Below are 6,000 nucleotides of genomic sequence, written 5' to 3'. Positions count from 1 at the left end.
ACTATGCAATACCCAGGCTGGTATTTCTCAAAAAAAAAAAAAAAAAAAGCCCTGCACTCAGTGAAGTCTGGATGCCTTTCCTAGGCCTTTAACATCTGTCCAGCCTTCTTCCCTTTCCCCCAGTTCTCACCTGTGCCTTTCCTCTGCACAACCTACCCCACCTTGACCCCGAACTTCCCAGCGCAGACCAGGAGCCCTCTTGGACCTCTGCCGGGTGCTAAGGGCACAGGATGAAAAGCGCCAGGTCCCTGCCAACAGAGAGCCCACCATCTTGTCCATGCCTTAGTACAGGACCCCTGAATCAGGCGCCTGGGGGGACACAAGGAATCTCTGGACAAACTTCAAAATCAAATCAATGAATGCATGAAGAACAAAGGCAGATGGTTAGCAGATATGAAGAAACTCAATCCCACTTCTAAGAAATGTAAATCGAGATAGTAAGATACCATTTTTCCACGACTAGATCTACAAAACTAAAGTGTTAGCAGGAATGTGAGAAAACATAGACAGATGCAAATACGTCTAAAGATTTTTATCAAAATGTAAAGTGCAAAAAAAATGTAAAATGCACTTATCCTTAGTCTCAGCAATTGTACTTTTAGAACTGAACTTATAGTGCACAAATGGCACTAAGATAGTGAACAGAAATTTTAGTTGTGCACTGCTTGAAATACAGGTAGCAATAATTTTTCTATAAACTGGGATCCACCTAGTTTATCAACGAATTGAGCTATTTATTATATGGCTGATGGTATATCAGTAAGGCACAAGGCTATGAAGATTTTTAAACAGAATGAGTTAGGCTGGGGGCAGTAGCGCCTGTCTGTAATCCCAGAGCTCTGGGAGGATCCAGCTTGAGCAACATGGCAAAATCCGTCTGTACTAAAAATTCAAAAATTAGCCGGGCACGGTGGCACATACCTATAATCCCAGCTACTCAGGAGGCTGAGGCTGGAGAATCGCTTGAACCCGGGAACCAGAAGCTGCAGTGAGCGGAGATCACACCACTGCACTCCAACCTGGGCAACAGAGCAAGAGTTCATCTCAAGAAGAAGGAAAAAAAAAAAAAACAGAATGAGGTAGATCTATATGTAATTCCCCAATTTATATTTAATCTTCAGATTTATGTATCTAAATGCCTACTTGAATGTCAAACAAGCATCTGAAATTTAACAAGTAGAACTCCTCTCCTTAATTCCCCCTCAAGAATTGGCAGCACTTCCTACCCATGAGCTGAAGCTCACAACCCAGTCCTTGATTTCTCCTTCCCTCATCCTTCTTAGTATACCCCAACAACAGGCCTTCCAGAACACCCAGTATCAGTCCCTCTTTCCAGCTGCATCCTCATCCAGTCTCCTTCCTCTCTAGCTCCTCAGTCCATTCTTGCTACCACACCCAGAAGGATCTTTTTAAAATGTAAATCAGGTTCGACTTCTGTTTAAACACTTCACTGTTTTTGTTGCTTTCACCAGCAACGACAATGACCTTGATCATTCTTTTCTGGCCAGATCTCCTGGCACTGCCCTGACCTTCTGCAGCGATCACAAGCCATCAGCCTGGGAGTTTTGCCTGACCTGTGTACCGTGTTCCTGCCTCAATAGCTCCTCACTGATCACTTGACTGGCTCCTGCTGTCATTTGGACCTTAGCTACAACAACTTCGCTTCAGAAAGGCTAACTCTCATCACCCAGTCTAAGTTTATCTTCTTAATCATTATTCCATCACCCTGTTATACCTTCTTAATAGCCCTGGCACCTTTCTGAAAATGTATTTTGTTGTTGTTGTTTTGTTTTGAGATGGAGTTTCATTCTTGTTACCCAGGCTGGAGTGCAATGGCTCGATCTCGGCTCACCGCAACCTCCGCCTTCCAGGTTCAAGCGATTCTCCTGCCTCAGCCTCCTGGGTAGCTGGGATTACAGGCATGTGCCACCATACTCGGATAATTTTGTATTTTTTAGTAGAGACAGTGTTTCTTCATGTTGGTCAGGCTGGTCTCAAACTCCCAACCTCAGGTGATCCGCCTGCCTCAGCCTCCCAAAAATGTCTTTCTATATTTCCTCATATTGAATGTCTTTCTTGCTTTCCCTAACTCATAACTGAAGTCTCCATCCTCTCCAGAAAATGATGAGAGGTCTAGGATTTGAGTTGGGAGTTCAGGTCAACCTGTCTGTGCCGTCAAACACGACCTAGAGTAAACTTTAATCATATATGTGCAAAACTATTTCAACACCCTTGAAGAAAGAGGATTCCAAATGTGGCAAAATAATTTTAGCAGCATATTACTAACTAAAACTGCATCAAAGAGAATCTTTTAACATCTTATAGCCCCAATTATAAGGCCTCTTGCCTCACTGTACTTTTCTGTCTTGAAGCTTTAATAAAATCAAATTGGTCAACATTCCTGAACATTTTTAATTTGTGATACCAGAAAAACTAAAGCAAAACCCATTACAAGATGTGTCACCTGTATCTTGGTAATTACTTATTTTCATAAAACCCTGGGATGTGTTATGAAAATTTCCAAAAATAGAATAAAGAAAACATGTTTAGATAAGTAATATTTAGTGCTGAAATGGAGCAATGAGATGGTCCTTTGTTACACTGTTAATGAAAGTACAAATCAATGCCTACCTTTCTAGTAAGCAATTCTGGCCTCACTTAACAAGATCCTTATAAGAGTTTTATGTCCTTCTGCCTTTCAACCTAGTAATCAAAACCTTGAAGTAAGGTCAAAACTGCAGAAGATGACTTATATTCCAAGACATATAAGGACTTACGTACATCAGAACATTAGGAAATTAGAAACAACCTTAATCCCAACTTTAAGGAACTAATAAATAGCATAAGGTATGTGGGTATATTTACAGTATGAAATGTAATGTGGTTGGGGGAAAGGAGAACGCAAAAATATTTACCATTATCTCTGACGATGGACTTCTGGTGATTTTTATTATCTCTTTTATACTATGTGTATTTTTCAAGATTGAGCATCTTTTCTTTCTTAATACCAACCAGGTATCTGTAATGCTATTCCCCATATGGTTTTGGTTTTCTGCCTTCCAACCATATGGTAAGAACGAACATCCAGGCTCCTTTATGGTTGGGCAGGTCCATATGCTTAGTTCTGATTGTGAGTGAAAGTGACAAGTATCATTTCTGGGCCAAAAAATTAATTACCAGTTAAAGACCCTTCAAAGCTCTTTTCTTCCTCTGGCATGGCATCTAGCAATAGTAAAGATGGTGGTAGCTGTGAGCTTGGGTCCCTAAGTATTTACCATGAGCAGAGCTCTATTTGTTGAACCATCATGGGCATGGAGCTTGAGGAAGGAATACACATGTGTTGTTTTAGGCATCTGAAATTTAAAGATTTAAAATTTTAAAATTTTAAATTTAATATGTTTTCACACTGGCATCAGATAGTCTATTCTGATTGACACGGAAATTGGTATTCTAAAGTGGAGTACTGCTATCACCAAAAGAAAAACACACAATCCAAGCACTACCTGAAATACAAGGCTTTGGCTTAGAGGCCAAGTGGCAGATAATAAGAAAATAGTGATCAGAGATTAGAAGAAGAATGACCCACATTATGCAGTATAAAAGTACTTTGTAAAACTGTCATGTGATAGCTTGGAAAGCAGATAATATACCCAATTAACTTGTAGTATTTTTTTCTGCTTTTTTGTTGTTATTGTTGTTGTTGTTTTTAAAGTGTGGGAAGCAGAAAGTTACTAGTATCTGTCTGTTATCATTGAGTGCATTTAGCAAAGTAATATAAGAAAAAAATGAATTTATAAAAGAACTGGCCGGTTTGACAGCAGAAATGAAGGGGAATAAAGTACAGAAATAGGAACTTCCAACTTACGGGGTTAGAGGAAACATTTCTCATTCCCAAAGAATAAATGATAAAACCAAGAAGCCTGTTGAGTAACAAAGACTGATTAGAACTCTGCTTTATGGCAGGGATCAAATCAATAATCAAATCCAGGTGTAAATCTCTAAATAGATTAAGATCCCTCAGAGCGAAAATACCAACTAAGTTTGTGGAATCCACAAAAAAGCCTTTCAATTGGACAAAATCGTTCAAGGAGATGAAAGTAGAAGTGTGGCCTGATAGATGCAAAGTATCTGTAATTAAATAAAAAGAGTGAAAGAAGCATGGGCTAAGAAAGCAGAGAATAGCAGCAACTCTAAAAAGTAAGACTCAGCCTGGCGCAGTGGCTCACACCTCTAATCCCAGCCCTTTGGGAGGCTGAGTTGGGCGGATCACCTGAGGTCGGGAGTTCATAGACCAGCCTGACCAACGTGGAGAAACCCCGTCTCTACTAAAAATACAAAAATTAGCCAGACCTGGTGGCACATGCCTGCAATCCCAGCTAGCTGAGGCAGAAGAATCGCTTGAACCTGGGAAGCAGAGGTTTCGATGAGCCAAGATCACACCATTGCACTCCGGCCTGGACAAAAAGAGCGAAACTCCATCTCCAAAAAAAAAAAAAGTAAGTCTATAAAAGAACTGTGGATATGTAAGCTTACTAGAATAAAATAGACAAGATGCCTATTGAGTTTTTCAATTTTACCAGCTAAATAAACACCACCCAGACTGAAGAGAACATGACTGTTCAAAACTTTAAAAGCTTTGGTCACAAACCTTGACCACAGGAAGTGCACTGGGGAAGTTTTTCAGATTGCAAGAATAGATTTCAAATGCTCATTCTAGATATGCCTAAGAAGAATAATGGAAAAAGAAGAATCTTCAACTGGGAGGCGGAGGTTGCTGTGAGCCAAGATCCCACCACTGCATTTCAGCCTAGGCGATAGAGTGAGAATCAGTGTCAAAAAAAAAAGAAGAATGTTCAAAAGCCATAAGGACAATGAGCAAGATTTTTAGAGAATGGAATTAGGGCCTAATCCAAATTCCACACCCTGGGAATATGGAGCACACATCTATGGAATGGGATTTCAGAATTGCTTTGGCCCAATGTCTGCTATGTGTCTCCCCTTCTTTCCCTTTCCAAGCATAAGAGTTTATTGCACTTATCTTATTCTAGTCCTGCTACTCTATATTGGATGTGTGCGGGTCTGTGCATAAGGACGAGCAGCATTCAGACCTGATGTCAATCACTTAGAACATGCACTTTGGGTTTAATATTATTATGGGATGGAATTTTTTGTTTTTTCTCCCTTAAGGATGAGATGACTATGAGTGTATTTTGTGTGAGAAGACGAATGAACTAAATATTGGTGGTAAGATAGGTAGGCTATGCTTGTTATTATTCTAGCTCAGTGGTATCTGGCTCTCCTGACTTTTGATAAGACAGAATTTCCTAGTCTCCATATATTTATATATTTAGATTTAAAATAGAGATATATATACATTTATATATATATATATGTATATGTATATATATAGATATATATTTAGATTTCGATTTTAGATAGAGATGAGGTCTCACTGCGTTGCCCAGGCTGGTCTCAAACTCCTGGCCTCAAGTGATCCTCCTATTTTGGCCTTCCAAAGTTCTGGGATTACATGCATGAGCCACCATGCCCAGATCAAGTTACCTCCCATTTGAATAGGACCATGTGACTATTTCTGATCAATGAGATGTGAGAAGAAATAACAAGAATCACTTCTGGGTCACAGCGTTTAATTGTTAATACAAGACTTTCCAGATTTCACCTTTCCTCCCCTTCCCCCACCCTCCATGATTCTTGTCTCAAGATGCTCTAAGTCATGAGGATAAACAGAGTCCTTTTGCCAGCCTGTGCTGGATAATCAGCACGGGTAAGAATTGTTGAGGCCCATGAGGTTTGGCAGGTTGTTTGTTACCGTGGCATTACCTAGCCCGTCCTGCCTGATAAATCAACAAACAGCAAGGGGAACCTGTAATTCTACATATGTATCTACCTGACTTATCGTATTGGCAATGTCTGGAGTTAGCTCAACTTGGACATACATTTGAAGGCCCCTTTCTTAATATTCAATAAATTAAATAGTCA

The sequence above is a fragment of the Cebus imitator genome, unplaced genomic scaffold (genome assembly GCF_001604975.1).
Source record: "Cebus imitator isolate Cc_AM_T3 unplaced genomic scaffold, Cebus_imitator-1.0 Scaffold27, whole genome shotgun sequence".
NCBI lineage: Eukaryota > Metazoa > Chordata > Mammalia > Primates > Cebidae > Cebus > Cebus imitator.
Note: the sequence above shows the minus strand (reverse complement) of the source record.